The sequence below is a fragment of the Corylus avellana genome, chromosome 3 (assembly GCF_965113065.1).
Source record: "Corylus avellana chromosome 3, dhCorAvel1.hap1.2, whole genome shotgun sequence".
NCBI lineage: Eukaryota > Viridiplantae > Streptophyta > Magnoliopsida > Fagales > Betulaceae > Corylus > Corylus avellana.
In genome coordinates, this window is record NC_142492.1 from 16,040,159 (window position 1) to 16,050,962 (window position 10,804).

Below are 10,804 nucleotides of genomic sequence, written 5' to 3' on the forward strand. Positions count from 1 at the left end.
TTGAGGATATTTGAAATGGAGATGGATCAATTTCCCAATTTTTTTAAGATGGATGGAGGGCGTGTTAAAAACAACATCCAACCATCAATATTTTGCCACTTAATTATTCCCCTAATAACATTAATTTTAACGCAATTTTGTCTCCATCAATGCCTTTTTCTTCTTCTCCTCAAATGTCATCATTCCCTTGCCACTTCCATCCCAAACAGCTTCTTATGCGGCCCAATTCAAGAATGAGTCAGCAAAAGGGGCCCATAAGGCCTATTTTCCAACATATGCGGTCGACATTCGATCAACATGCATTACTATTATGGGATTGCTGCTACATGGCTGTAAGGATGCTGGACGACCAAAAAGATTGTGTCCTAGCCTGAAGGACTATGATACATCCTACATATTATTGCTAATGTGATTTGTAGCTCACATTATATCTGATTAGGCAATTGACCAAAGCATGATTATGTACCCGAAGTCATATTTGCTTCGGCAATCGATCAGAGCAATGTTATGTATCCCAAACTATATCTTATTGGGCAATTAAACAAAGCATGATCATGAACCCTAAGTTGTATTTCCTTAGGCAATTGATCATAGTATGATTATATAACCCAAGTCGTATTTCCTTAGACAATCGAGTAGAGCTGCAAGGTCATGTACCCTATATCAGATTATATTGGACAATTAGCTTACATATGCTCATGTACCCCAAATCAAATTACATTGAGCAATTAACCAACATATGATCATTTACCCTAAATTAGATTATATTGGGCAGTTGACTGGCATATGGTCATGTACCTTTGATCAGATTATATTGGGCAATTGGCTAGTATATGATCATGTACCATAGATCATATTAAATTGAGCATCTGATCAGAACAAGACATCTAGCTGAAATAGGGCCATACGCTTCATGACAAGTCATTGAGCAATCAACTACCAATGCAAATGGAGGGAGACCATTGGTCCCTCAACGACATTAAAAGATTTGTTGAGCCAACCGAGGCGTCCGAAAACAACCATACAACCCCAATGGCTAGACAAAGGCAGTAGTTGTGTCATTATTTATCGCTAGAGCGGGTGGCATGAGAAAGACAAAAGGCATCACAACTAGGTTCATTACTAGTTGGACCGATCCGGTTCAGAATGCCCAGCAATGTCTCCCCATTACTTAGAGAAAGCTCAGCATATTGGATGAGCAAGCCAACCAGTGTGATAACAAATGAGGACTGTGTAGACCTTGTCAATCTTGGTCTCATACTTAGAGAGGAGGTTGGTGGGAAAGGAGACTACTCAAAAGAAGTCCACTTCAAATCTCAATAGCTCAAAGGAAATGTGAAAAGCCATATCAGCAGCCACTCACATGGGTAGATGCTAAAGGAGGAAAGGCACTTGAACAAGTTCAGCCACCCATGGCCATATGTAACTCTCCCGAGCATCGTCAACCGTGAACCAAGCAATGAGTTGTCTTATAGGGAAACAAGGGACACTATTGTTTGGTAACTTGGGATGTAATCTGTTACACATAAATCCACCACTAAGACCCATGGGCTTAGGATCCGGCATCCCCTGAAAACTTAAGACGCTCATGTGGGCTTTGTGGGTGTGATCCAATACGAAGTCCATAGATACGGCGTCGTCTCCTGAACACTTGGGCCACTTGCTCAAATCTGAGAATACACTGGACCGAATCTTCTATACTTAATGACCAGATATGTCATTTACAGTCAGAACGCGCTTCGACTATATGGACAGCTCACATATGTCAAGATCCTCGGAACGGTTACACTTTGCCCTTAAAGAACTCTCGACGGTTATGCGCCATCCTCAGAATCCTACTAATGGCAATAACGGTTTCGTATCACCTATAATGGATAGGGAACATGAATATTAACTCCTCTAGCCGTTACGTCTAGATTCCAAATTCTCTGCTTGGTCATCATAGTTGCACCAACATGATCAGCTATAAAAGACCTTATCTCCGAAGAGACAGGTACACACTGGATGCCATGCTAAGTGTTATACTGAGTTTACACAAATACTAACTTAAGCATCAGAGGAGGAATCACCGGCCACCACCCGGTGCATCTCTTGACATGTGTTCTTGTTTACAGGATTAAAGGAAAGCGAACAAGAGAGAATCTTCGATTTGCCCTTGGGTCTACCAGAGGGAGAAAACCCTTCAAAAAAACAAGAGAAGGAGAAAACCGTTCCAAAAAAAAAAAAAAAAAAAGAGAAGAGGGAGAAAGCCCTTCAAACAAAAAAAAGAAAAAAAGAGAGGGAGAAAACCCTTCAAAAAAAAAAAGAAAAAAAAAAACAATAGAGGAAGAAAACCCTTCAAAAAAAAAAAAAAAAACAAGAGAGGGAGAAAACCCAAGATTCAAGCCCAGGATTCAACCAGGTAGTCGGGGCTTCCGAGACAACACCACCGAGAACACATCAATTGGCATATCAGTAAGCATAAAGAAAGGAGCATGTCAAGCAATCGAAATTCTGTGCAGGCATTCAATAGATCAACAAGAGAAAAGGTAGACTTGTATTTTCATTACAAAATACTCTGCCATTACGAGTTCATTACAAAAGGACTCAAGAACAACTCCTACAAGCATTACAACCGATTACAAAGAGCATGAACAGACCGACACCCTCCCAGAAAGGCGTGCTCGAACTCGATTTGGTACTCCACGTTCGAGAGGACGTTGTACAAAGAATCACATTCGGGTATGCACCCAGGAATATGATGAACAAAAAATAAATATATGGCGCCACAGAAGGGCCATTGCCGTTTATATCAAGGGCTACTCCTGATGACCTTCACTTGGTGGGCCATGTTTTTCAAGAGCTCTGGCCTTCCATAGCCGATATTTTCTCTGAAGTCTCCTGCACCTCTCATCTTCCTTTAGGAACAACCGGGTGGCAGAATAAACATCGGAGGCTTTCTTTCGCCTGTTCTCATGAATATTGACAATATAGGCCTCAAGATCTGCAATCCAACGATCTCGCAACTCCAGCTGTCAATCTTTCCAGGCTATTTGATAGTCCTTTACCTCAATATCAGCCATCAACTTCGCCACCTGGTTGGAACGATTTGCTAGGCTTTGCTTGCGCGTCTCTAGTAACTGACGCAATCATGTAACTTCCACATCAGAATCACAAGGAACTCGAGAGCAGAATCGTTTAGTTTGTGAACGAGGGAGAATACTCCATCTTCAAAAGGAAAAACAGCCGAAGCAATAGAGGGCTCAGTCTCTGCCAAGCTCCCAGATGAAGAAGCCAGTCTCCTTTAATGCGAAAGGACGTCCAACGCAGAGTTGCCAGGAAAAACCAACCGGTGCAGACTTGAAGCCAGATAGCATTGCTCCACGTGTCTCGCTACGGAAGAACGTGTGGAATCATAATGACCTCTGAAACCTGAAACGTCAATACTGAAAGGCGTGCAAAAAATTTAATGACCATGATTTAAAAAATTACTTTTTTAAATACTCGGTCATGGGGGGTAGTCTACCGATAATCACAAAGAGCTGAGAGCAAACAAATTACACAAATGAAAAAGGTAAAGTGTGCAAGAAATCAAGTGTTCAGAAACGAAAGTTCCAAAGTCAAAGCAACCCATGTGTTTAGAAATATTCTTTATACAGACAAAAAAAAAAAAAACAACAACAACAAAAGACTAAGCTACGAAGAAGGCCCAATAGCAACATCATCATCTTCGTCGACAAAGTTAATCTAGGGGCCAAGAGGCTCGGAGGGTAAGTTGGCCACCGGTCAGAACCCATACACATTTACCTTTAGAGCGCTCGAAATCAAGTCTCTGCCTATATCCACCATCTCATCAATAGCAACAGCGAGAACATCCAAAAAATCCAATGCCACCATGGCAGGGTCTATGTTGAATCGTTCTCAGTGAATGGTTTGGTACCAGCAATTCTCGAAACCCAATGAAATCTGCGCACCTAGAGCAAGTCTTTGAGCTAGGGAACAAAAGACGACTCAACGAAATAGCGGACCGCTTTAGCTTCCCAATACTGGTACCCATGGCGAAATTGACTACACCTTGCCTGGGAAGCTTCCATGTCTATTGCAAGCTTCTCACGAGCATCCTCCGACTGGGATAATTGAGCTTCGAGTGTCTTGGAAAGCTTTCGGAAACCCTTCTCAGAGGTCCGAGCCTAGTGAAGCTCCTCTGCAACCTTAAGATGCTCCGTATTCGCCCGAGTAGTAGTGGCATCCATCCGTTGGTATGCTTCACCAACTCCTGGTTCTTTCGGTTGGCAATTTCTAAACGATCTTGGAGTTGTGCGTTGGCCAACCTCAATTCGGTATGCCTCTGCTTACTCTCAAAAAGTTCATTCTCCTTTTCCGCCAGCAAACGATGGAGATTCTCTACTTCGGAATCAAGACCCTGAGAACTGGAGGCCTCTTATTGGTCGCTCATCTTCTGAACTAAATCCCGAAGATCAGCTCTCTCGTCAACATATTCTCGCAGGCCTTCTTGGAATTCTTTGTACCAGCCTGCAATAAGGGTAGAGCACTACACAGAAGAAAATCATGTCAGATACAACAAGGGCATCTAAGAGACAAGGCATAAGCAACACACCGAGTAATGATAGTGGATCAGCTTATCTACAAACATCTCCGGAGTGAGTCAACCTTTTCCCTGGGTGTAATCTGCTAGAAGGAATCTGGTGACGGCAGACAAAGGATTCCCACTCAAGCCTGAGGCCAATGACCTGATTATTGGTGAAATCCTCCTGGAATGACCCCTAAGCGCCTGTCCTCGGTATATGTGAGCTTGGTTTGATGGTTCAGTCGGGGGGGTCCATAGATGCACCCTTAGGGGAAGGAGGATTGCGGGTCTCGTTTCGAGTGGCAACCAATTTCCCCGGTTCTCGAAGCTGCACGCCCAAAGGAACCACATGAAGAGGAGGAACCTCGACTGAAGGAATAGGCTCCAGAGTCTCATTCGAACTGTGAGGAGGTCCAAAGGTTACGAGAATGGAATCGGACCGAACGGAGGACACCACACTCAGAAGTTCCCTCGGCCCGTCCACACGCCCCTACTTCAAAAGTGGCTCCCAGGGGGCTTTGCCCGTGTGGGCCTTTCTTTTGGGCGCTGAGGAGTCGGTCTTGGCAACTGAGGTTGGTGGAACAGGACCTTGAGTTTGGGGACACGAAGAAAATTTAGAAGCTGAAACCATACCTCTCGAAGCTGAAGCCTTGACAACAGTCGGCCTATCCAAATAAGATACGTTCTTGTGTGCTCGAGTCTTCTTGCTTTGAGACCGAGCAGGCGACTTTGAAGCCTCTTTGTCAGTGGGAGGAGTTGGTTTCTTGGGATTCCCCTGACGATCCCAAACAACCTTATCAGCAGGAATCTAGCATCCCAGGTGCTCGTGGAGAGTAGAATCATTAACGATGTTCCCGAAAAGCATTTGGTCCGTGTTCTTGGGAAGCTGAGAGAACGCCAAGATATGATCAACCCAGCCTTGCTACTCTAGGTTTAGTTTAGGGCACTCCTTCCCTGCCAAAGAAAAAGGAAATGAGTACGTGTTGAATATACAAAAGAAAGAGAAAGGAAGAACCGAGAACGCTCCCAGCTTTTTCGGGAAACACTCCACTCTCGGGGAATGGAATGCTGCAAGGGCAGGGCCTCGGATGCCGACGCCTCCCAAGCTTTGGAAACATAGAAAAACTGCTCTGCCCAGTGCTTATAGTTGGAATACGTACTCCCAAGCTCAATAAATTGGTTTTTCCTGCGAACCATGAAAGTTACTGTCTCGGAAGTAGGATAAAAATGGGGCCTGTATATGTTTAGAAATTTGGAGATCAACAGGGTCTTCCTCAGAAACTTGGAAGGCCACAGCAGGAACGTGGCCAAAAAATCGCGCCAACCGTTTGGCATTAGTTGCCCAAGGGCTACCCCCAAGAAAGACGACATCTCCCTTATGATGGGAGAAAGAGGTAGATGAACCCTTGCCATAAACATACACTCATAAACACATATGTCGCCAGGCCCGTCAATCATCCCAGTGGAGCCATCAGGAAAATGTAGAGAAACTGATGGAGGAATATCATAGTTATGGCGGAGTACCTTCTCATCTGCCACAGAAAAATAGGATCTTTGCCGGTAGGAAAATCCAAGTGCAAGGAGGAGGAAGACACTTCGCCAACTAGACGCACCCTGGCAGATGAGCCACCTGAGCAACGAACTAGAGGAACTTCCGACGACTGCTCATTGGCGGTCTCATCGGTAGGAAGTGGAAGTTGTTGAGAAGACATGACCACAAAGAAAGCAGAAACACACTAGGCTCCGGTGAAACAAAAGTTAGAAGTTTTGGAGGTTTGAGCAATGAAGACCAACAGTAAAAACTTTATAGAATGAGAAACCTCGGGTGAAGCAACAGAGCATTTAATGCAGAGACATCATAAGCCTTCAGTCACGTCTGAACCGAAGAGACTCAAGCTGTCTTTTCCTTTCAAAGGACGCAGCCAAAGGCGCCACCCACGGACCGACACTTGTCTCGCCAGTTCTTGCGCTTGGATACAAACCACACCCAGAAGGATACGTGGACAAGCAATGGTGCATTTATGAGGGTAAAAAAAAAGAATTTGAAAAATCAAAAGATTGCAGCTAACCACCAGATATTCAAGGCGAACAGTTGTCAGATCCTATAAGTGGTGAAGACGCCAAAATTAACGGCTACAGGAAACCGTGCAGACTACTCGAACAATCCGCCCTCCAAAAAAAAAAAAAACAAGGGGCACAAAAAGGCCAAAGATTTGAATTCTCTTCTCCCGAAGTCTAGGCAGAAGGAATTCAGGGGCAATTGTTACACATAAATCCACCACTAAGACCCATGGGCCTAGGATCTGGCATCCCGTAGAAACCCAATACGCTTATGTGGGCTTTGTGGGTGCGATCCAATACGAAGTCCATAGATACGGCGTCGTCTCCTGAACGCCTGGGCCACTTGCTCAAATCCGCGAATACACTGGACCGAATCTTCTATACTTAATGACCAGATATGTCTGTTACAGTCAGAACGCGCTCCGACTATATGGACAACTCACATATGTTGAGATCCTCAGAGCGGTTACACTTTGCCCTTAAAGAACTCTCGACGGTTATGCACCATCCTCGGAATCCTACTAATGGCAATAACGGTTTCATATCAACTATAATAGATAGGGAACATGAATATTAACTCCCTAGCTGTTACGCCTAGATCCCAGATTCTTCGCCCGGTCATCATAGCTGTACCAACATGATCAGCTATAAAGAACCTCATCTCTGAATAGATAGGTAAACACTGGATGCCATACTAAGCTTTATATTGAGTTTACACAGACACTAACTTAAGCATCGGAGGTGGAATCGCCGGCCACCACCCGGTGCATCCTCTTGACGTGTGTTCTTGTTTACAAGATCAAAGGAAAGCGAACAAGAGAGAATCTTCAGTTTGCCCTTGGGTCCACCATACCGGAAACTGTAACAACATAATCAAAAAAGGTTGTTGAATCGTCCATGGTGATCACGCAGTGTGTATGATGAGTTTTAAAGACGACAGATGACAGAGGTAGGCGTAGCAAAACATCCAGGTAATCGCCACCTAAAAATTTGACAAATCCCTTAATTGCTCTCAGGCGTCTTCAGCCATTAATGCCTCTTTATTATGGGTGTCAAAAATTATCGGGGAACCGAAATCGGGAAACTATGGAGCCGATTTCGGTTTCGGTTGCAAAAAACCAAAAACCAGGGATTTCGGTTCCGGTCCCGATTTTTGGCACCCGGTTATAACCGAGAAATTGGAATCGGGTGTATATATATATATGATACTCATTTGCCAGGCAAATGAGGTTTCTTTAACTCAAAATCAAAAACACTTAAAAGCAATGGTGCCACGGAGGGCTAATGAGCTATAAATCTTCAAGTCCAGGTTAATAATTTTCACCGTCTCCGAGAAAACCAGAATTCCCAAACCATTGTCGAATGGGATTGAAGGTTGCTTCAGAAGATGCATCGGATTTCTTGTCATTGTCATTGGGTTTCTTATCTTCATCAGAACTGGAGCTATCATCTAGAGAAATGAGTAATGCTTTTAAAAATTCCTTCTTCTCTTTTTTCTTCGAAGACAATTTTTTCTTAAAAGAACTGGAAGAAGAAGTAGTAGGGGTAACAACCTCTTTAGGAGGAGAGAGGAAAGCACTGGGGGTTATCAATTGGGCAGGTTTGCCAATGGTTAATGGCTTACAAGGAAGAGGAGCTTGGATTTTTGGTAACTGGGATAACGCCTTGACATTCTCAATCAATTGATTAGTTCGTGGGTAGTTATCCCACCATTTACAATACCAATGTCGTTCCAATTTGTCATCAAGAATAACATACTACCACTTAATAATCCAGGGTACTTTGAATTTCTTGGCAAAATGGAGAGTGTGGGGAAATTTGGCCCCATATTCATCAATGTGGTAAAGATTTTTGAATGATTTAAAAGCTTCAACAATTTTTAATAGAAGAATATTAGGAATAAGCCCGAATTTTTTCCACCAATTGGAGAACCAGAGAGGGAGAATGCCTCCAAATTCTTTATCAAAGCTCAAGAACCAGGAGTGGTCAAATTTGGAATTTTGAAAAAGGAAGAATTTATTGAAGGCATTGACGTAATCATAATAACAAAAAGGAATTGAAAAATTATCTAATTTCCTAAGCTGTGAGAGATGCTCTCCCCATTCTTTTTCAGAAATAATTTTGTCAAAATAAACACTGTGGTAAATGAGTTTTTGGGGATCAGTTTTGCAGAAAATTGGTTTGAAATGGACAGAATTTGTTTGGAGCAAGATATTAGTATAGTAAGAAAGAGTTTTCTGGGGATGTTCAGGGATCCAATGAAAATTTGGGGGAAAGTAGAAAGTAGCAATTTAAGCAGGGAATTTTAGGTGGGATCTGTTTAATTCAATGTGGAACAAATATTCAGAATGAGGAAGAATAATAAATGCAATGATAAATGCAGTAAAAATATCAAAAATGCAGAAAATAATTAAAGATAACAGATAACTTAAAATAAAGCAGTAAAGCCTTCCATGTAGGAGGTAGAACCATCCATGTAGGAGGTATATGCAGTTAAATTAAACATGATGCAAGAGTTTCCAAAGTAAGCACGAAATTGGAGCGTAGAAAAGAGTAACGGAGCAAGTAGATAATGGAAAGATATCAAAAGATTTGATTAATGATTAACAAGAGAACTTACAGATTGAAATGTAAATTGGAAGTAGTGAAGTTACAAGTTGGAAACGGAAAGGATTACAAGTTGAAAACAGCAGGCAGATAGCAGAGGGATTTCAGGTGTTTGGGCTGAAAGCTTCTGCCTTACAATGAAGGGGACATGTCCTTTTATAGACAGAGTCCAGCAGGTGGTTACATCATAAAATAGAACAGTAAAACAGTAAAAGTAAATTCTGTAGTGTCGGTAGGCACTGTAGCAATTATTGTAATGAACAGTAGTGATGCCACGGAGGGCAAATGAGGTTTCTTTTTTGAGTTAAATAGATGGAGTATCAAAACAGACATCTCCTTGGCAAACATGTATACTATTTAATTCATATTTGATTTGCAAACGGCTTCCACTGGCAGAGTTCAATCTTTCAGTTGATTTTTGAAAATATTTGCTGGGAACTATACTTTCTTGAATACAATTCAAATCAGCACCAGAATCAATCAAAGCAATAGTATCAAATGCATAATCAAGGGCAATGACAATATGAACTTTAGAATACCACTTGGGTGGAACAATTTTGTTAATGAGGTTTCTTTAACTCATTTATATATATATATATATATATATATATATATATATATATATAAATGAGTTAAATCAGCACGCTCTTATACCAAGGAGGGGGAGGGGGAGGGGGAGAAGCGCAGTATGCATATAGATGCAGGGGTGAGGGGATGATGATAATAGAATGCAGAAAATAAGCAGTTGTAAATCAAAGCAGTAGAACGGTCCAAAATGGCGGTATGACAATTGTATAATCGAAATAAACAACTGAAATTAAAAGCAGTTGATAAGTTGGAATCAAAGAAAACAGATAATCGTTATAGATTATATGATAAAACCGTTACAGAAGTAAGCGTTAGAACTTACTGAAGTAAGGGACAGAGAAAAGAAGAAGAAGAAGAATCTGAAGGGGAAATGGCTAGAGGAGTTGAGGAAAACACTCTCAAAAAACCTCTGCCTTACAATGGGGGAGGGGAGCCCGTTATATAGGCAGAGCAAAAGCATAAACAGTAAATTACAATCATGAACCGCGTTAATGCGGTCAAAAGGAAACAGTAAAAGTAAACAGTAAAGGCACGTCTGGCGCCAGTCTGAACAGTGAAAGCAATCAATTTGAAACAGTAGCTGTCGGCACTGTAGTGTCGGCAGACAAATCTTGAATAGTGAGTGAACAGTGCATCTGAACAGTAATCATGCGCGTGTCGTCCAGACATGAACAGTAAAAGTGAACAGTGATTTTGCACAGTAACTCCAAAATAGTAATGAACAGTGATCCGTCTAAGATCAAGGAGAACCGAGACTTGAAATCCAGCCGTTAGGAGCTGGCTCTGTCGATCTGAACAATTCTGGCCGTTATGGAGCCAGTCTGAGAAAACCTGAGAAAACTAGCCGTTCGAAAGGCTAGATAAAAACCTGAAATTTGAGGGCCGTTATGAGCCCAAGCATTCACATGTCTTCAACCCCTGGATAGGGATAGTAGTCTTGTGAGTCTTCAAAATAAGGTGGGACCTGGATAGGCTTTTCAG